The sequence below is a fragment of the Chiloscyllium punctatum genome, chromosome 22, assembly GCF_047496795.1.
Source record: "Chiloscyllium punctatum isolate Juve2018m chromosome 22, sChiPun1.3, whole genome shotgun sequence".
NCBI lineage: Eukaryota > Metazoa > Chordata > Chondrichthyes > Orectolobiformes > Hemiscylliidae > Chiloscyllium > Chiloscyllium punctatum.
Window position 1 is genome coordinate 6,705,821 of NC_092760.1, and position 22,890 is coordinate 6,728,710.

The window sequence follows — 22,890 nt, forward strand, 5'->3', positions numbered from 1 at the left end:
TGTTCTTCTCCAATAGTGTCAATGGGCTGAATGACTTCCTCATATTCCTGTGAAACCAGCCTGAGGTATTGAATGAACCCTTGTTTTACTGTGGCAATGTGCAGTGTCAGGCAGTGCTGTTACATGAATGTTACTGATACTTTAACAGCACAAGTCTCAATGGAATCTGAATCCTGCTACACATGGACACAGACCAGTTCAGGAGCTGACGGGGGACAAAATGTTCTGAACATTGTGGAACCTTCAGTGATCATCCCCACTTCTGATCTTATGGTGGGGAAGGTGAGGGTGGGGAGACATTGATGAAGCAGCTGAAGGTGTTTGTGAAGAGGAAGCTACTCTGAGGATCTCCCACAGAGGTGACCCAGGACTGAGATGATGAACATCTTCCTTTGTGCCATGTTTGACCCCAAACACTGGAAAGGTTACTCTGATTCCCATTAAGTTCAGTTTTGTTAAGCTCCTTTATGTCAACAGAAGTCAACCACTGCCTTGATATCGGGGCCAGTCATTTTTATCTGAACGCTTGACGCAACCTCTTTTGTTCACGTCAATAGGCCATGATGTAGGAGCAGCAAGTGTTTTCTTCAAACAGGTGATATTGAATGTCAGGATCACTCTTCTCAAGAGTGTTCGGGAAGCTAGATGACGGAACGTATTTGAAGAGGAGATAGATGGAAATTGACCTGTCAGAGAGTTGAGGGCGATGAAGAATTGGATAGGAAAGAAGATTTGAGACCAGGAGCAGATCAGTCATGATCTTAAAGAAGGGCAAGGCAGGCTTCGGGAGTGAACAACATGCCCCTGTTTCTGATGTTCTCCGATTCTGTTATTGGAAAGTTAGTGGGTGTTATTTTCATGAATGTTCTGTTATTGAATGTTGCAGACAGGGACCACCAGAGGATTTTGTGAGCCATCCCTGAGTGAGGTATGGGGGCTGTATTCACATTGAATCTGAGTGTACAACATGACCAACAAATAAAGCACAAGTTGCAGAGAGGGGAAGCTCTGTGAAGAGAGATGAGGGGCCTCTTTCATACCAAGCCTGAGTTTTCCAATTACATTTCCCAATTCACTTCAAACCGTGTGGGACAGTACTGAGGGGCTGAAATGTCTCCTGTGTTTCTGTGCAACAGGTTATAGGAGTAAGTAACCTCCAACTGCTCCTGTCTAGCGGGTTTGAGGGGCTGAATGGAACACAGAAACATGGGACTGAGGAGCAGGAGTGGGTCATTAGATACTTTGAGCCTTCTCCACCAGGCACTAAAATTGTAGCTGATCAGGTTGTGGTCTCAGCTCCACTTTCCTGTCTGCGTCCCATTGTGCACTTCTTTGTCAAATATTTAACTAACACAGCTTTCAATCAATGTGAACATAGAGACACGATAACCTTCCACTGAAGAGAATTCCGACTTGAAAAGTCCTTTCAGAATTATTCATCATCCATCTTATAGAATCAGAGAGTCATGCAGAACGGAAACAGACCCGTTAGTCCAATCTGTTCACTCCGATCAGATATCAAATCTGATTTAGTCCCATTTGCCAGCATTTGGCCAATATTCCTCCTGTGATTGTACCCGCCTTGACCACTTCCTCTGACTGCACTTTCTGTCCACACACCACTCTCTGTGTGAATATTTACCTTCTCGTCCCTTCTAAATCATTCGCCCTCTCCCCTCCAACCTCTGCTGTCTTGTTCTGGACTCCCCTATCCTTGGGAGTAGAACATGGCTGTTCAGAATATCCATGTCCCTGATGATTTTATAAACCTCTATAATGTTGCCTCTCAACCTCTGACACTCCAGGGGGAAGCACCTCAACGTAATTAGCCTCTCCCTAAAGCTCAAACCTCCAGTCCTGGAACATCCGTGTAAGTCATTTCTGCAGAAAACCGAGTTGTACGCAGTATTCTTAAAGCGGCCTCACCAACATCCTGTATAGATGCAATCTGCCACCACAACTCCTATACTCAATGCTCTGACTGATTAAGGCAAATGTGCCAAATGTGTTCAGCACCACCCTGTCTACCTGCGACTCACTGCTACAGGTGATCATGTACGTAAACATTAGAAAGTTAACATGATGGTAGTGCCAGCAGATAGGAGGACCAGTGATACATTAATCATTATTGAGATTAGATTGTGTTGGAAACATGAGCTTAACATGTCAGGAAGTGAAATCAAATCAATGGGTTCAGGGTGATTAATCTACAAAATAACAGATAGCCCGGAGTGAGTTACAGACTGGAATCGAATCGAGGGGTTCAGGGTGGTTAATATACAGAATACCAGATACCCCGGAGCGAGTTACAATCTGGAATCTAATCAAGGGGTTCAGGGTGGTTTATATACGAATAACAGATACCCCGGATTGAGTTACAATCTGGAATCTAATCAAGGGGTTCAGAGTGGTTTATATACGAATAACAGATACCCCGGATTGAGTTACAATCTGGAATCTAATCGAGGGATTCAGGGTGGTTTATATAGAGAATAACAGGTAGCCCGCAGTGAGTTACAGCCTGGAATCTAATTGCAGGGTTCAGGGTGGTTTATATACAGAATAACAGATAGCCCAGAGTGAGTTACAGCCTGGAATCCAATTGAGGGGTTCAGGGTTGTTCATAAACAGAATAACAGGTAGCCTGGAATGTGTTACAGGTTGGAACCTAATCGAGTGGTTTAGGATGGTTTATGTACAGAATAACAGATGCCATGGAGTGAGTTACAGTCTGGAATCTAATCGAGGAGTTCAGGGTGGTTTATATACGGAATAACAGATAGCCTGGAGTGTGTTACAGATTGGAAACTAATCGAGGGATTTAGGATGGTTTATGTACAGAATAACAGATAGCCCGGAGTGAGTTACAGCCTGGAATCTAATCGAGGAGTTCAGGGAGTTTTAGATACAGAATAATAGATAGCCCGGAGGGAGTTACAGCCTGGAATCTAATCGAGGGATATGTTAACCTTTTTACGTGAAATAACTTGTAACTGGGAGTGAGTCATAAAGTGTACTATTGGCCAAGTGGTTTCAAATCTTGACTCAAATAAACATAATGCAGTCACAAACTACACAACTTTACTGACTCCCAATTTTCCTTGTTTGAGGACTATCCTCCTCTGTTTTCCCCTTACACTGAAAGTATTAATATACCTTTTATACTGCACTGACATTCTGGTTATAGTGCTACCTATCTCTCACTGTCTCATTTATATTCAATCCTGTTGAAAGATACTTAAACCAACAGAGACACAAAGTTCCAGAAAAGCTTTGTTCAATTGCAGGTGCATTATTTTCTTTTATTTGTAGATAACACACAATTTGATCCCACAGAAGGTCAGTGTGGAATTTGAGCAACCCTTCAATTTGGGATGAGGCCTAGCCAGGCAGAATTCTGATTCAACGCTGCAAATCTACAATTCAGTGGCTGAGTTTTATCAGGTTTTGTATAGTATGTCTCTCTCATATATTAGGAGCTTGGAAAGTAAGGCAGACCTTACTGGAATGTCACATTGTCTCTCCGCATTCACTGTAAAAAGGTTCTGGGATTTGCATTTTATTCAACTTCAAAGAGCTGTCTCCATTTCCTATCTCTGCTGGCATCAATGAATGGAAATGGCTTTTGACACGTTGCCCCCTCTCCCTTGCTGAATGTATTCCTGACACAAATCGGTCAGGCAAACGTTTTAGATTTGTCCACAGCCACCATTTTATATCAGTAAAACTGCACGACTACTGTGTACAGTTCTGATCTCCAAATTTGAGGAAAGACATTCTGGCTATTGAGGGAGTGCAGCGTAGGTTCACGAGGTGAATTCCTGGGATGGTGGGATTACCTTACACTGAAAGACTGAAGCGACTGGGCTTGTATACCCTTGAGTTTAGAAGACTGAGAGGGGATCGGATTGAGACGTATAAGATGAAAGGATTGGACATTCTGGCAGCAGGAAACATGCTTCCGCTGAGGGGTGAGTGCCGAACCAGAGGACACAGCTTAGAAATACGGGGTAGACCATTTAGGACAGAGATGAGGAGAAACTTCTTCACCCAGAGAGTGGTGGCTGTGCGGAATGCTCTGCCCCAGAGGGCAGTTGAAGCCCAGTCTTTGGATTCATTTAAGAAAGAGTTGGATAGAGCTCTCAAAGATAGATGAATCAAGGGTTATGGAGATAAGGTAGGAACAGGATACTGATTAGGAATGATCAGCCATGATCATATTGAATAGCGGTGCAGGCTCGAAGGGCTGAATGGCCTACTCTTGCACCTATTGTCTTTGTCTATTGTCTATTGAGTGTGTATAAATTAGGAAAAGCAGGAGAGACTGGCAATATCAATGCAGTTTGAAAATATATAAACCATTGAATACGCACACAGAATCACACACAAACAGACATGCACAGACACACCGAATCACACACACAGAGATACAGACACCTTCCAGGAGCTGTCTCCATTTCCTATCTTGCAAGAGAATTCATGTTATGATGATGCATTCATGCAGGACAGTAAACAGCTTTTGAGACTTTCCCCATTGTGACAAAAGTTCAGCCCCAATTTGAAACTTGGAGATATGTAACAGGACAGAAATGAACCAGGAGCTTTCTGTGTTCTTGCTCTCAATGTAACATTTGACCATTTAGTTTATCTTGTCTTCGGCCGAACATCCAACAAGGATCACTTCACAGATCCAATAACAGATCCCCAGGAGTGAGTTCCAGACTGGAATCTAATTGAGGCGTTTAGGGTTTACACACAGCAGAAGAGATACCCAGGAGTGAGTTACAGACTGGGATCTAATCGAGGGGTTCCGGGTGGTTTACATACAGAACAACAGATAACAAGGAATGAGTCACAAAATCACGGAGTCATACAGTCATAGAGATGTACAGCATGGAAACAGGCCCTTTGGTCCAACCCGACCATGCCGACCAGATATCCTAACCTACTCTAGTCTCTTTTTCAAGCACTTGGCCCATCTCCCTCCAAACCTTCCCATTCATATACCCATCGAACTGCATTTTAAATGTTGCAATTATACCAGCCCCCACCACTTCCTCTGACAGTTCATTCCATTCATGTACCACCCTCTGAGTGAACAAGTTGCCCCTTAGGACTCTTTCATATTACCTCTCACACTAAACCCTTTTGTTCTTTACTCCCCACCCCAAGGAAAAGACTTTGTCTATTTATCCTATCCATGCCCGTCATGATTTTATAAACCTTGATAAGATCACCCCTCAGCCTCCAACACTCCAGGGAAAACAGCCCCAGCCTATACAGCCTCTCCCTGTGGCTCAAATCCTCTAACCCTGGCATCCTCCTTGTAAATCTTTTATGAACTCTTCCAAGTTTCACAACATCCTTCCGATAGGAAGGAGACCTGAATTGCATGCCATATTCCAACAGTGGCCTAACCCATGTCCAGTCCAGCCACAACATGACCTCTCAATGTCTATACTCAAAACACTGACCAATAAAGGAAAGCATACCAAACGCTGCCTTCATTATCTTATCCACCTGCCACTCTACTCTCACGGAGCTACGAACCTGCACTTCAAAGTCTCTTGGTTCAGCAACTCTCCCTCGGACTTGACCATTAAGATATAAGTCCTGCTCAAATTTGCTTTCTCAAAATGCAGCGCCTTGTGTTTATCGAAGTGGAATAGAATTGAAGGTTTTGGGGTGTTTTTGAAACATGCCAGTCACATGTACATGAAAGTGAGTTACACGTTGGAATCTAATAGAGAGGGTTCCGGGTGATTCATATAATCCCGACAGTGGGGAAACAAGCCCTTCAGCCCAACAAGACCACACTGATCCACAGAAGAATAACCCATCCAGATCCACTTCCCCACATTTACCCCTGACTAATGCACCTCAGCTACACATCCCTGAACACTGTGGACAAATTTGGCAGGGTTTGGATTGGATGGTTAATATACAGAATAACAGATACTCAGGAGTATGATACAGACTGGAATCTAATCAAACGATTGAAGTGGCTAATGTACAGAGTCCCTTAAAATTGGAAGTCAGTTACAGATTGGAATTTTATGAAGGGATTCAGGACGATTATGTGTACAATAACAGATACCCCAGAGTGAATTACAAACTGGAATCTAATCGAGGGTTTCAGGGTGGTTTATATGCAGAATAACAGGTCGCCCGGAGTGAGTTATAGAGTCATAGAATCATCGAGATGTACAGCATGGAAACAAACCCTTAGGTCCAACCTGTCAATGCCGACCAGATATCCCAACCCAATCTAGTCCCACCTGGCAGCACCTGGCCCATGTCCCTCCAAACCCTTCTTATTCATATACTCATCCAAATTCGTCTTAAATGTTGCAATTGTACCAGCCTCCACCACTTCCTCTAGCAGCTCACTCCATACACGTACCACCTTCTGCGTGAAAACGTTGTCCCTTAGGACTCTTTCATATCTTTCCCCTCTCAAACTAAACTTATGCCCTGTGGTTCTGGACTCCCTTACCCCAGGGTAAACCTCGACAAGTTCACCCCTGAGCCTCCGACACTCCAGGGAAAACAACCCCAGACTGTTCAGCCTGTCCCTGTAGCTCCAATCCTCCAACGCTGGCAACATCCTTGTAAATCATTTCTGAACCCTTTCAAGTTTCACAACATCTTTCCGACAGGAAGGAGACCAGAATTGCACGCAATACTCCAAGAGTGACCTAACCAATGTCCTGTACAGCTGCAACATGACCTCCTAACTCCTGTAATCGGTACTCTGACCAATAAAGGAAAGCATACAAAACGCCTTCTTCACTATCCTATCTACCTGCGACTCCACTTTCAAGGAGCTATGAACCTGCACTCCAAGGTCTCTCTGTTCAGCAACACACCCTAGGACCTTACCATTAAATGTAGAAGTCCTGCTAAGATTTGCTTTCCCAAAATGCAGCACCTCGCATTTATCTGAATTAAACTCCATCTGTCACTTCTCAGCCCATTGGCCCATCTGGTCGAGATCCTGTTATAATCTGAGGAAACCCTCTTCGATGTCCACTACACCTGCAATTTTGGTGTCATCTGTAAACTTACTAACTGTACCTCTTATGCTCGCATCCAAATCATTTATGTAAATGACAAAAAGTAGAGGGCCCAACACTGATCCTTGTGGCACTTCACTGGTCATAGGCCTCCAGTCTGAAAAACAACCCTCCACCACCACCCTCTGTCTTCTACCTTTGAGCCAGTTCTGTATGTAAATGGCGACTTCGCCCTGTATTCCATGAGATCTAACCTTGCTAATCAGTGTCCCATGGGGAACCTTGTCGAATGCCTTACTGAAGTTCATATGGATCACATCTACTGCTTTGCCCTTATCAATCTTCTTTTTTACTTCTTCAAAAAACTCAATCAAGTTTGTGAGACATGATTTCCCACGCACAAAGCCATGTTAACTATCCCGCATCAGTCCTTGCCTTTCCAAATTCATGTACATCCTGTCCCTCAGGATTCCCTCCAACAACTTTCCCACTGCCGAGGTCAGGCTCACTGGTTTATAGTTCCCTGGCTTGTCTTTACCGCCCTTCTTAATCATTGGCACCACGTTTGCCAACCTCCAGTCTTCCAGCATCTCACCTGTGACAATCGATGATACAAATATCTCAGCAAGAGGCCCAGCAATCACTTCTCTAGCTTCCCACAGAGTTCTCAGGTACACCTGATCAGGTCCTGGGGATTTATCCACCTTTTACCATTTCAAGAAATCCAGCACTTTCTCCTCTGTATATCTGCAACATTTTGCAAGATGTCACCATCGATTTCCCTGCAGTCTATATCTTCCATATCCTTTTCCACAGTAAATACTGATGCAAAATATTCATTTAATATCTCTCCCATTTATTGTGGCTCCACACAAAGGCCGCCTTACTGATCTTAGAGGGGCCCTATTCTCTCCCTAGTTACACTTTGGTCTTAATATATTTGTAAAAACACTTTGGAATCTCCTTAATTCTATTTTCCAAAGCTATCTCATGTCCGCGTTTTGCCCTCCTGATTTCCCTCTTAAGTATACTCCTACTTCCTTTCTACTCTTCTAAGGATTCACTCGATCGATCCTGTCTATACCTGACATATGCTTCCTTCTTTTTCTGAACGAAACCCTCAATTTCTTTAGTCAGCCAGCATTCCCAATAACTACCAGCCTTCCCTTTCAACCCTGACAGGAAGTTACAGCCTGGAATCTAATTGAGGGGTTCAGGGTGGTTTATATCCAGAATAACAGATATTCTGGGGTGTGTTACAGCCTGGAATGTAATTGAGGGGTTCAAGGAGGTTAGTATACAGAATAACAGATAGCGCGGAGTGAGTTACTGTCTGGAAGCTAATCAATGTCTGTTCACTTTAAGATAGGACGGGTTTTGCTGAATCGAAAGTACAGCCACAGATGCCAGCTAAAGGTCAGACTGTTCCAAATGTAACAATTAGATGGGAAATGGAAGCCTGAGTTTTGGGTTTTTTTTGACAGCAATTGAAATGCAATCAAAGAGTTTAAATAATGCTCAGAATATCCGATGCCAATGGAATTTGAATATTATTGTTCGTACACCTGGAAATCAATCAAATTATGAGAATTATTGTATCATTGGAAGTAAATAAATCCAGCATTTGAACACTGGAGGGAGAGCTGCTGCCATCCAACAGCAGAGTAACTGCTGTAGAGCAGGAGTGCTAACTGACCATCTCAAACACTCTCCATCAAAGACACATGTTCATGTAAAACATACTTGCAGTTAAAAAAAAATGACCCAGGGAGATCAGCAGCTGAAAGAGTGCAGACAGCGGGGAAGATAGAGACTGTGTGGTCTTGAGATTGTAACGTTTAATATGTGGGTTGTTGGAACAGTATATTTTTTACAGAGTTGGAGTCAGATAGTAAGTAGCAAAGAAAAGAGGGGCTTGTATTTGCGAATAGTTTTTGTTTAGTGTTCACTATTAAAGTTAAGAAACTAACTTGCCATTTTTTGTTTAAATAGTGGAATGTAGGAGATCTGTATCACTCATATGTTAACAGATTACGAGGTGAGGCCAGCTTTTCTGGGTGTTTGGTTTTAATTAACAAAGAGGTTCGACTCCACCTTGTAAATGTACATTCATACTAACCCCATTTCCCTGCAGTTGTCCCATATCCTTCTAATCCTTTCCTATCGACATATTTATCCAAATGCTTTTGAAACGTTGTTAATGCATCCCCCTCAGGCACATCTTCTGGCAGCTCATCCAAGTACCAGCCATTTATGTAAATAAATGGTCCCTCAGGTTCCCTTTTATTCCTTTCCCTTTAACCTGAAACTGATCCCCATTCCTCCTCGATTCTCTAAACTTTGGAAAATACTGAGAGCATTCACCCTATCCATATCCCTCATGATCTTATACAGCTCTATAAGGACTCCCTCATTCTCCTACACGCTAAAGAAAAGGTCAAAGCTTGTCCAACCTCTCCCTATAACTCGGACCATTGGGTCCTGGCAATGTCCTTGTAAATTTCTTCTGCACTCTTTCTAATTACATTATATCCCCCCTATAACAAGTTGACAAAACTGAACACAATCCTCCAAGTGCGGCCTTACCAAAGTCCTGCGTAACTGCAACATAAATTCCCAACTTCTATACTCAATGTCCTGCCTGACGAAGGCCAGTGTGTCAAAAGCCTTCTTCACTGCCCTGTCTACCTGTGACTCCACTCTCAGTGAACCGTGCACCTGAATTCCACGGTCTCTCTGCCCACTACACCCCTTAAGGCCCGCCCATTCACTGTGAAACTCCTACCTTGATTTGAGATTCCAAACTGCAAGACCTCACACTTCTATATTAAATTCCATTTGCCATTTCTCAGCCCACTTCCCCACCTGATTAAGGTCCTGCTGCAATTTCTGATAAATGTCCTCACTGATCATGCTGCCATTTATTTTAGTGTCATCTGCAAACTTACTATTCATGCCTTGTATATTCTCATCCAAATCAGAGATAACAAAAAGCTATGGACCCAACCTCCAGTCTAACAAGCTTCCTACCATCAACCCAACTGTGTATCCAATTGGCCAGTTCCCCCAGTATTCTACGTGATTGAACCTTCCTGAGCAGCCTGCCATGTGGAAACTTATCATAGGCCATACTGAAATCCAAAGAGACTACATTTACCGCTCTGCCCTCATTAACCTTCTTGGTCACTTCACCAAAGGACTCTAAGAAATTTGGGATGCATGATCTCCCACTCACAAGTCTATGCTGACTGCTCCGAATCAAACCTTGTGTAAGTAATGGGTGCAGTCAATGGTATGCTGTCCTTCATTGTAAGATGATCAGAGTACATAAGTAAAGCCATCTTCCTGCTGTTGTAGAGCCTTGCTGAGAGAGCATTGGGGCACTCTCTACAGATTTGATCTCCTTTTTAAGGAATGATCTCCTTACCACAGACACGGGTGATGGTAACATGAGGATAGAGTGAATAAGCTGAATGTTTAATCTGTAGAGCTGTGAGAGACGAAGAAATGGTGATGCTGAAACACGAGGAGTGGCAGCGATCACTTATTTCCAAAACAGACAGTGACAGGGAGAGAAATTCCATAATTTACCCAGGATTGATTGGTTTGATTTATTGTCACGTGTACCTCAGTACAGGGAAACACTTTGTTTATGAGCAGTGGAGGAAGATCATAGTAAGCATGGCCAGACAGATCATAGGGTGGAAATAGACTTGGACAGAGTAAGGCATACAGGTTACACTGAACAGGACATGCACTAGACAAGGTCAACATGAACAAGATCAGCATTATTTGATCTTAGAGAGTCAATTCATCAGTCTAACGTGACCTTTCTAATAGTTTATATGCCTAAATTAACTCTCCCCACGTTATTGTGCAGTCGGCGTGTGAACCCTGTACTGAACGTCAGATTGCTCACAATCCCCAACAGCAGCCACAATACCTTCCATCTGAAACAGGTAGACATTCCCACCAGATTCCACCCTACATAGAGAACACCAGACTGCCTTCTCAGAGATGAAAGATGCCTTCTTGAGACTTCGCACAAGACATATGGCTTCCCTGCTCACCTCTTGAAAACCACGTTAAAGTCCCACGTGTGTATCATAAGCAACAGAGCCAAGAGGAACATCGTGGAGCACTCTGTCTGTGCAGCCTCTGCTCCACTTGTTCATCATGTTAGAGCATCATTCAGGAAACACTTAAGACTGCCGATGCTGGAGATCAGAGAAGAGAGTCGATTGCTGGAAAAGCACAGCGGGTCAGACAGCATCCTTGAAGCAGGAGAATCGACGTATTGGGCATAAGACATTCATCAGGAATCAGAATCAATTTCCTCATTCTGCCCCCGTGTAAGTGTATTGAGGTGGGAATGGCCTCCTGCTGTTCCTGTATAAGTGACTCAAGGGACTGACTGGCTTCTTCCTTGTCCAATTGGGCAGGGCCAAAGGACTGACTGGGTTATCCCTGGTTCCTGTTTGACAGCTCGATGTACTGACAAGTGTGATGGTGCTGCAGCTTTAAGAGGTTATTTTGTCCGGGTTTCCTTTAAGAGAGATTGAACGATCGTGACGAAGCTGGTTAGTTAAGACCACTTGAGTAACAGCGAGGGAGGCCTTGGGTTTATTTTAATGCAGCCTGAATGGGTGTGGCCAGCTCTCACAGATTAGGATCACTGGGTTTTGGTTTCTCAGTAACATCAGAAACTATTGGGCTCTCCATAGAGTTGGAAGCTTCAGTAAATGTCTCCTGGCTGCTACTCTCTCTGAATTTTCTCTTGATGCTGTTTTTAATTCCTGGATTGGATAAATATTTGTGACATTCTATGTCTGAATATTTCTTTTTGCCAAGGGCTGTGTTTATGGGATTTCCCTATATTGGAACAGTTCATTAGTAATAGTTCCTAGATCTATTATTCTGTTAAGCTGTCCAATAGAATTACGTTATTCTAAATTCCTCTTTCTGTGGTGTTATTTCTTCTTTCATGTTGAAATAGATGGTATTTTGCTTCACACCGAGGAGTTTGACCAGTCACATTGCATCTGGAACAGATACTTTTCATTTCCTTTAAATTAAGAAAACATAAAGGTCTAGGATGTTGCCTTCAAATATTTTCGAGGGGCTCTAGTCCATCACACTAGACTCCTTCTCTTCCTGAGTAATAAGCTGGAGGCACTGAATGGCCTATCCCTGTTCTTCTCCAATAATGTCAATGGGCTGAATGGCTTCCTCATATTCCCGTGAAACCAGTGTGAGGTGCTGAATGAACTCTTGTTTTACTGTGGCAATGTGCAGTGTCAGGCAGTGCTGTTACATGATTGTTACTGATACTTTAATAGCACACGCCTGAATGGAGTCTGGGTCTTGTTGCACATGGACACAGACCAGTTCAGGAGCTGATGGGGGACAAAACGTTCTGAACATTGTGGAATCTTCAGTGACCATCCCCACTTCTGATCTTATGGTGGGAAAGGTGGGGGCGGGGAGACATTGATGAAGCAGCTGAAGATGTTTGTGAAGAGGAAGCTACCCTGAGGATCTCCCACAGAGGTGACCCAGGACTGAGATGGTGAACATCTTCCTTTGTGCCAGGTTTGACCCCAAACACTGGAGAGGTTACTCTGATTCCCATTAAGTTCAGCTCCTTGATGTCAACAGAAGTCAACCATTGTCTTGATATCAGGGCCAGTCATTTTTACCGGCAACCTTGTCTCAACCTCTTTTGTTCATATCAATAAACCATGATATAGGAGCAGCAAGTGTTTTCTTCAGACAGGTGGGATTGAATGTCAGGATTTCTCTTCTCAAGAGTGTTCGGGGAGCGAGATGACTGAAAGTATTTGAAGAGGAGGTAGATGGATATTGACCTGTCAGAGAGGTGAGGGCTATGAAGAATTGGGTATGAAAGAGGATTTGAGGCCAGAAGCAGATCAGCCATGATCTTCGTGAAGGGCAAGGCACGTTTGGGGAGTGAACGACATGCCGCTGTTTCTGATGCTCTCACATTCTGTTATTGGAATGTTAGTGAGTGTTATTTTTATGAATGTTCTGGTATTGCATATTGCAGTCAGGGAGACCAGGTGTTTTTGTGAGCCATCTCTGGGTGAGGTATGTGGGCTGTTTTCACAGTGAATCTGGGTCTACAACATGATCAACAAATGGAGCTCAAGCTGCAGATAGGGGAAGCTTTCTAAAGAAAGATGAGGGGCCTCTTTCATACCCAGCCTGGATTTTCCAATTACATTTCCCAAATCACCTCAAAGCATGTGGGACAGTCTTGAGGGACTGAATGGTCTCCTCTGTTTCTGTGCAACAGGTTATAGGAGCAAGTGGCCTCCAACTGTTCCTGTCTAGCAGGTTTGAGGGGCTGAATGGAACACAGGAACATTGGACTGAGGAGCAGGAGTGGGTCATTAGATACTTTGAGCCTTCTCCACCAGGCAGTAAGATTGTGGCTGATCAGATTGGGGTCTCAGCCCCACTTTCCTGTCTGTATCCCATTATCTGTGACTCACTTCTTTGTCAAATATTTCACTAATGCAGCTTTCAATCAATGTAAACATAGAGGCACGATAAACTTCCAGAGAAGAGAAGTACGACTTGAAAGGACCTTACAGAATTTTTCATCATCCCTCTTATAGAATCAGAGAGTCATGCAGAATGGAAACAGACCCGTTAGTCCAATCTGTTCACTCCGATCAGATATCAAATCCGATCCAGTCCCATTTGCCAGCATTTGGTAAATATCCCTCTTCTTTCAGATACTTTTTAAATGTGCGATTGTAACCACCTTCACTACTTCCTCTGACAGCACTTTCTGTACACACACCACTCTCTGAGTGAAACATTTACCTTCAGGTCCCTTCTAAATTATTCGCCCTCTCACCTTCAACCTCTGCCCTCTTGTTCTGGACTCCCCAATCCTGGAGAGCAGAACGTGGCTGTTCAGAATATCCATGCACCTGATGGTTTTATAAACCTCTATAATGTCACCCCTAAGCCTCTGACACTCCAGGGGGAAACACCTCAACCTAACCAGCCTCTCCCTTTAGCTCAAGCCTCCAGTCCTGGAACATCCGTGTAAGTCATTTCTGCAGAAAATCGAGTTGTATGCAGTATTCTAAAAGTGACCTCACCAACATCCTGTACAGATGCAACATACCACCACAACTCCTATACTCAATGCTCTGACTGATTAAGGCAAATGTGCCAAATGTGTTCTGCACCACTCTGTCTACCTGCAACTCCACGTTCAAGGAACAATGAACCTGCAGCCCTATGCCCCTTTGTTTCACAACATGCCCCAGGACCTGACCATGAAGTATATAATATCTGCCCTGATTTGCCTTCCCAAAATGCAAAGCTTCATATTTATCTAAATTAAACTTCATCTGTTACTCCTTGACCCTTTGTCTCATCTAATTGTGGTCTTGTTGTACTCTGAGATAATCGACTACACCACCTTTCTGATGTCATCTGTAAACGTACTAACTATTGCCCCAATATTCACATCTAAATCCTTTACATAAATGATGAAATGCAGTGAACTCAGTACTGATACTTGCAGCACACTGCTGGTCACAAGCCTCCAGGCTGAAAAATATCCCTCTTCCTTCACGCCATTTGTGACTATCTTATGTGACTGTAACTTACTAATCTGTCTACCAATCAGGATGAAATACTATCTGTGAAGGAAGGCTGAGTAGGTTAGGTTTATTTTCACTAGATAAAAGGAGATTGGGGGGGACCTGATTGAGGTTTCCAAAATCATGAAGGGTATAGACAGGGTGGATAGAGACAAGCTTTTTCCCAGGGTGAAGGATTCAATAACGAGAGGTCGTGCTTTCAAAGTGAGAGGTGGAAAGTTTAAGGGGGATACACGCGGTAAGTACTTCACACAGAGGGTGGTGGGCATTTGGAACACGTTGCCAGCAGAGGTGGTAGAGGCAGGCACGGTCGATTCATTTAAGATGTGTCTGGACAGATGCAGGAGTAGGTGGGGAGCAGAGGGATACAGATGCTTAAGAATTGACCGACAGATTTAGACAGTACATTTGGATCGGTTCAGGCTTGGAGGGCGAAGGGCCTGTTCCTGGGCTGTAAATTTTCTTTGGTCTTTGTTCTTTAAATGAACACCTTGCTGAAGTCCATATAGACAATGTCCACAAAATTGCCTTCATCAATCGTCTTTGTCACCTCTTCAAAAAACGCAACCATATTAATGAGACATGATTTCCCATGCAGAAAGCTTCGTTGTCTACTCCGCTCAGCCCTTGCCTTCCCAAATGTATGTAAATCCTGTCCCTCAGAACCCCCTCCAACAACTTACCCACCACTGACATCAGGCTCACCGGTCTATAGTTCCCCGGCTTTTTGGGTCACTGTTTCCTTTTCCTGTCCCACTACTCCACTGCTCAAAACAAATGTTAAATGTGACCAGGTTGGTGATATGGCCGATGATATCGGTCTCAGACTGGGTCAGGGTCAGTTTTAGGAACAAGTCAGGCTAGTTTCTTTAATCTGCTAAAACAACACGTTTATGATCCAGAGCAATGTTACTCAAACTATGATGGAAAGATGAACAGCAAACTGTTTGGGTATTGCAATTATATAATCAATATTTCCCTTTCTAAAAATGCTGACACACACACACACACACACACACACACACACACACACACACACACACACACACACACACACACACACAAAATCTCTGCAATTTTAACTTGAAATAACTTGGTCCAGATATTATTGAAACTCGTGACAAAGGAAAAATTGTGAGATTGTCCAAAACGTTATTCTGCTTCTGAAGATATTGTACTCACACAGCTGCTAGCAATGGGATTTCATCCTGGGAGAGTTTAGATTTGGCTGAATTCCCTTTGCTTTAGGCAGTGAGGAGATTCCAGTGAATTCTGGTTCGGGATCATCCAAAGGGTAGTACAGTGGTGAGCACTGCTGCCTCACAGCACCAGGGACTTGGGGGCGAATCCAGCCTTGCGTGACTATCTGTGTGGAGTTTGCACATTCTCCCCTTGTCTGTGTGAGCTTCTAATGGGTGATCCAGTTTCCTACCACAAACTGTGTAGGTTCGGTGGATTGGTCATGCTAAATTGTCCGTAGTGTTCAGGGATTTCTAGGTTATGTGCAATAGTCAGAGGTAAATATAGGGGAATGGGTTCGGAAGGTTGGTATGGACTTGCTGGGTCGAAGGGCATGTTTCCACACTGCAGGGATTCCATAAAAATAAGAACGGTAACGATGACTGTAGAGCGTTTTTTTTAGCTCGCACACATTGCTGTGATGAGGAACAATGAAGGAGAGAGAGTGCAATAGGCCAATCCTTCTCAGGCAGATTACATTTTCTCCCTCTCTGAGTTGAATCACACAGTAATGTCATCCTCTCCCAAACTGGACCATGTGAGGTCTCCTTGTACATTGTCTAAACTATGTCTCCATCACATTCCCTGTTCCATGTAGGTGCATCATTGCTGCTGTTATACACAGAGTCATACCCTTAGCAGAAAATGGTCTCGGTCAATTTGAAGATATGTTTATATGTCCCTGCGTCATTAAAAAATAAAAATGTTTAACTTATTCAGAATACCTGTGTTAAACTGAATGCATTGTTTTAAAGAAATACAGAAATTGCTGGAAAAGCTCACCAGGTCTCTCAGTACCTAGATGCTGTAGTTGTACCAGCCTCCACCACTTCCTCTGGCAGCTCATTCCATACACACACCACCCTCTGTGTGAAATGGTGCCCTTTAGGCCTCCTCAAAATCTTTCCCCTCTCACTTTCCACCAAAGCCCTCTAGTTTTAACCTGGGGAAAAACCCCTGACTACTCACCCTATCTATGGCCATTTTGATTTTATAAACCTTTACGGCTGCAAAATGCGACCCCAATCAACACGAATGGCTGAACTTTCAGTCATTCTGGGCCTAAATTCTGAAGTGCCATACTGACACCTCTTCCTTCTCCATCCAGTCACAATCTAAATCCACTTTAATCAGTTTGTTCAGATATATCCTGAGACACTTCTGTGGGCTTTACACCTAGACCTTTGTGCCCGGAGGTAGGGACACTAGCATCACTCAACAATACCCATAAAGCTGTAACAGTATTCTCCTGTGTGTTTGTTCATCAGACTGTCCTGACATGCTGGGACATACCTCTGCAACAGGCACGACTTGAATCCAGAACTTCTAGTCCAGAGCTAGGAACACTACCACACAAGTTCAGGAATTGGAATCAAATCCAGAGCTCTGGCTCAGAGACAGGGACACTACCCACTGCACTACCATACCCAGATTTTGGGTCATATTTTAGTGCCCACTTTCAGCTTGATGTGGATTTATTATAATCAGGTTCCCATTACTGAATTACAAACAACACTTTGTATTGTTAAACAAATGCAAGATATTTGTCTCAACTGTAGGATATTGAGTGTATATGCTATGCCATTGAAATTAACTATGACCATCTTTAAGTGCTATTATCTGTAGTATGCAATATTAAGGAAAGAAATCCTGCAGACACACTCTGCCCAATGAAGGGTCTCAAATAGATATTTATTACTGAACACCAGAGACGAAGGAAGAGCTTAATTTCTGGCCCCAAAACACCGATCACTCTTCCCAACTCTCACGTGTGACTCCCCTTTTCCTAAAACCATGAAATGACACCAGGCCGCAGATTACTGTCCAGCCTCTCCTCCCCACTGACTGTGTCTGCAATCTGTCCCTCCTCCCCCTAACCACACAAGGCAACCCAAGCTCAGGGTCTTTGTGAAAAACAAGGCCTGAGTGTGCAGGCCTCCTGGAGAGGGATGGGCATTTTAAAATTGAAGGGGGAGGGTGAGGTGACAGTAATATCACTCACTGGGCTGAGGGGTGGCTGATGGAGTTTCGTTTGGATTAATGCGAGATATTGGATTTGATAAATCAAACGGCAGCAGGACCTATACATTAAAAGTAGAGCCTTTGGCAGTGCTGTAGTACAGAAACCTAGGCCGTCAGGTTTAATTCTTTAAAATTTGCATCTCATATAGATAGTGTGGTTAAGAAGGTGTTTAACACACATTTTCATAGGACAGACCTTTGAGTATCGGAATTGGGATGTCATGTTGTGGTTGTACAGGATATTGCTGAGACCTCTTCTGGAATACTGTGTCTAGTCTGGTCATCCTGCCCGCTCATTCCATAGGCACACCACCCTCTGCCTGAAAAAGCTGCCCCTTAGGTCACTTTAATATTTCCCCTCTCACCTTAAGCCTATGTCCTCTAGTTTTGGGCTCCGCGTATCCTTAGAAAATACCTTGACTATTCACTTTGATATTACTGACGTTGATATTATGAAGCTGGAGAGGATTGAGAAGAGAATAACCTGGATGTTGGTGGGAAAGGAGGGAGTGAGCTCTAAGGAGAGACTGGATCGACTGGGACTTTTTTCACTGAAGAATATGAGATTAAAGGGTAACTTTGCACAGGGTTATAAAATAATGAGGGTTAAATAGATGTCTTTTCTCTAGGGTTGAGGATTCAAAACTGAGGGATTTTTAAGGTGCGAGGAAAAAAGATTTACGAAATTCATGAGAGGTAATTATGTTAGACAGAAGATGGCTTGTGTGTGGAATGAACTTCCAGAGGAAGTGGTGAAAGCAGGTACAGTTACAACGTTTAAAGGACATTTAGATCAGTCCATGGATAGGACATCAGTTTGGATGGTGCTGTGAGCAGCTGCCCTCTGCCCCCTCCTCTCTGAATGAATCCCTGTTGGTTTTCACCCTCTGCCAATGCCTGTGCAGTGGCGTGGGGAGGCCAGCAGTGGGTGGCATTGCATCACTTTAAGCACCACAGAGACTGCCAGGCCTGCCCCACACAGAGACACACAGATACACACACGGGAATGGTGAGGGCACTGCGTGAAGCTCATCTGGTAATTTAAATGAAACAAAAAGAAATACTCAGTTCGTCTCGTAAACTGTTAAAATATGCGGGACAGATCTACCAAATTCTACTGTTTAAATAAAATCATCAAATTATTTTTTTCACTCTGAAAGTGAACATTTTACATGAACTATTCACAACTCTGGGACCCTCTATCTCTTAACTTCTTATTACCCGACTCCAGCTCGATAGCAATATACTATTTCTGGGTTTTCTATCCTCTCATACCACAGGTGCTTGTAAGCTCTCAGTTTAGAATAGTATTCCCTCTCTGTTCCAACTTCATCACATTATACCCTGATGAATATCGATAAGTGGGACCTATCCGATTTCTCTTGTTCTGTGGTTTGTCAATATTTCATTCGCTCCGTCTGGTGTGTGTCAGGACTTTTGTTGCACCATTGACAGCATGTCATTATTCAACTCTGTCCATAGGAATATATCAGTATTTCACTTACTCACACTCATGTGTGTGGGGCAGGATTTCAGTTGTTTCATGGGGACTGTGACACTATAACAATCTCAATGTTTGTAGGTGGCACCGAACCTGGAAGTTATCTGAAGTCTATGGAGGAGAGTGTGGAATTCTAACAGGACAATCACACGTTGCTGCAGTGTTCAGTTTCTGGCAGATGGGGATCAGTGCAGAGCAGTTTGAGGTGATACACTTTGGTAGGAAAGACAATGAAAGACAATTTAAAACAGACTGTGCCATTATAAAGGGGCTGCAGGAGCAGAGAGCGCTGGGTGTATATGAGCACAGATTGTTGAAGATGTCAGGACAAGTGGGGAGAGCAGTAACTCTCACAACTTAGTTTCAGTATCTGAGCTGTTTATTGGGGGAGGTGTAGGAGGCAGTCTCGGTTCTCCCTTCCTGGGAAGTGGTGGTGACGATGTGATGTGAGCCCACCCTCCTGCCCACCGAGACCGTGGGGATTCCATTTGTATCAGCTCGACACAAAAGGGAGATGGCATCAGGGCCACAGCTTCTAAGTCGTGCCGGGGGGAACCGGAGCTGCCAGTGGGTTTAAAGTGAGAATTGCCCTTCACTGAACATTGCTCCTTACTCGGTCGGTGGGACGTGGATGTTTCAGAATCTCCACATGAGGCGTCCCTGTCGTCTCCGGCTCCTACCAGGGTCCTCCCCACATGGCGGGGGGGGGGGGGGGTGAGGGAACGGATATCGGGCACCCCACCACCTGGCTTGGCCCTTTCTGACCTATTCCAGGCTGTTTCTCCTGGAATGGGAGAAAGGGAGGGAGAGAGTGAGGGTGGGAGTGGGTGGTCCTGCTGTTAGTGCTGGTGTAGGTGGGGAGGGGGGCATGGTGAGGTGTCTGGAGGGAGCCAGTCCACAGTGTTGTATCCATGCAGTGTTATTAGTGTGGGGGTGAAGTGGAGGGAGGGGGGGAGAGAGAGGGGGGGAGAGAGAGAGAGAGACAGAGACAGAGAGAGAGAGGGATGGTGCTTCATGCAGCAATGACAGTGTTGGACCATGAGCCTTGTTCGGGGGTCGGTGCTATAACAGATATACAGTGAGTGTGAGGGAGCAGAGAGAATACAGTGACCCTTATCCTGACAGAGTGGGGGAGGTTATTGATGCTTGTCCTGTATTGCTGGACATTTCTTCAGACCACAGATACTGCGCTGAGCTGGGTGGGGAGCTCAGACCATGCTCGGTGGGTCTGGTGGTGTCGCCCCCTCTGGGAAGAGAATGGTCCCCCTCTGTACTAGCACATCCACCAGGCCCTCCGTGCCCCTGTTGACAAACCATAGTGTAATTGCCCCTTATCTGCCAGGCTCGGGGTAAACTGTCCAGGGCAGCTCCAAACTGAGAAAGCTCAATCGTGTGCCCAATGGGCTTTTAAAGATGGCCCCAGTGTCAGGGATCACAGAATATCCAGGGGCATCTGGGTGATGGGGTGTACCTCCAGCCATGAAGGACACCATTTACAAAGCTGTGGAACAAATGCTCATCCAAAACTCTCCATCATCTGACCTCACACCAATATCCCATTTTCCCATTTTTCCTGGGAAGACAGGCTCATGTTACAGGATGTTATCGAAGTGTCTCCATTTCAGTATTCTGAAACCTGGGAACACATCCTTCCATGACACTGTCTCTCAGTCTCCCCCTCTCTGTCTATACACCAAGCCCCTCCCATGTGGTGATATTTAAACTGATTCCCCCACCATCTCTCTCTGGAAGTGATGTTCACACCCACAGCGCCCCCTTGTCAGGGCAACAATGGAGATATGGAGCTGTAAATGGGTGGGAGCTGCACATCCTGACACTTCCAGCCTGGGCTGCAACTTTCCCCACACTGGGCAGGGATCTAATACAGAGTTAATGAGGAATGCACTGGGGTGGGGTACACAGTCCTCCATGCTGGGAGGGTAACTGCTCCTGGTTTACAGATCAATGTACTGGGGTGGGGTACACAGTCCTACATGCTGGGAGGGTAACTGCTCCTGTGTTCAGATCAATGCACTGGGGTGGGGTACACTGTCCTACATGCTGGGAGGGTAACTGCTCCTGGTTTACAGATCAATGCACTGGGGTGGGGTACACAGTCCTACATGCTGGGAGGGTAACTGCTCCTGGTTTACAGATCAATGTACTGGGGTGGGGTACACAGTCCTACATGCTGGGAGGGTAACTGCTCCTGTGTTCAGATCAATGCACTGGGGTGGGGTACACTGTCCTACATGCTGGGAGGGTAACTGCTCCTGGTTTACAGATCAATGCACTGGGGTGGGGTACACAGTCCTACATGCTGGGAGGGTAACTGCTCCTGGGTTACAGATCAATGTACTGGGGTGGGGTACACAGTCCTCCATGCTGGGAGGGTAACTGCTCCTGGGTTACAGTTCAATGCAGTGGGGTGGTGTACACAGTCCTACATGCTGGGAGGGTAACTGCTCCTGGTTTACAGATCAATGCACTGGGGTGGGGTACACAGTCCTACATGCTGGGAGGGTAACTGCTCCTGGGTTCAGATCAATGCACTGGGGTGGGGTACACTGTCCTACATGCTGGGAGGGTAACTGCTCCTGGTTTACAGATCAATGCACTGGGGTGGGGTACACAGTCCTACATGCTGGGAGGGTAACTGCTCCTGGGTTACAGATCAATGTACTGGGGTGGGGTACACAGTCCTACATGCTGGGAGGGTAACTGCTCCTAGGTTCAGATCAATGCACTGGGGTGGGGTACACTGTCCTACATGCTGGGAGGGTAACTGCTCCTGGTTTACAGATCAATGCACTGGGGTGGGGTACACAGTCCTACATGCTGGGAGGGTAACTGCTCCTAGGTTACAGATCAATGCACTGGGGTGGGGTACACAGTCCTACATGCTGGGAGGGTAACTGCTCCTGGTTTACAGATCAATGCACTGGGGTGGTGTACACAGCTCTACATGCTGGGAGGGTAACTGCTCCTGGTTTACAGATCAATGCACTGGGGTGGGGTACACAGCCCTACATGCTGGGAGGGTAAGTGCTCCTGGGTTACAGATCAATGCACTGGGGTGGGGTACACAGTCCTACATGCTGGGAGGGTAACTGCTCCTGGGTTACAGATCAATGCACTGGGGTGGAGTACACAGTCCTACATGCTGGGAGGGTAACTGCTCCTGGGTTACAGATTAATTCACGGGTGATCACTGCACAGGTCGCTGAGCTGGTCAGACTGTCTGGTTGAGGTTTATAGATACTGCAATGATATGGCTTGTGCAGCTCCCCATGCTGGATGGATATTTGTTTCAGGTTCACACATTAGTGCCCTGCTGTGGTCTACACAGCTCCCCGTCCTGGACAGATATCTAGTCCGGGTTTATAGATCAATGCACTGCTGTGGTCTGCACAGCTCCCCGTCCTGGACAGATATCTAGTCCGGGTTTATAGATCAATTCACTGCT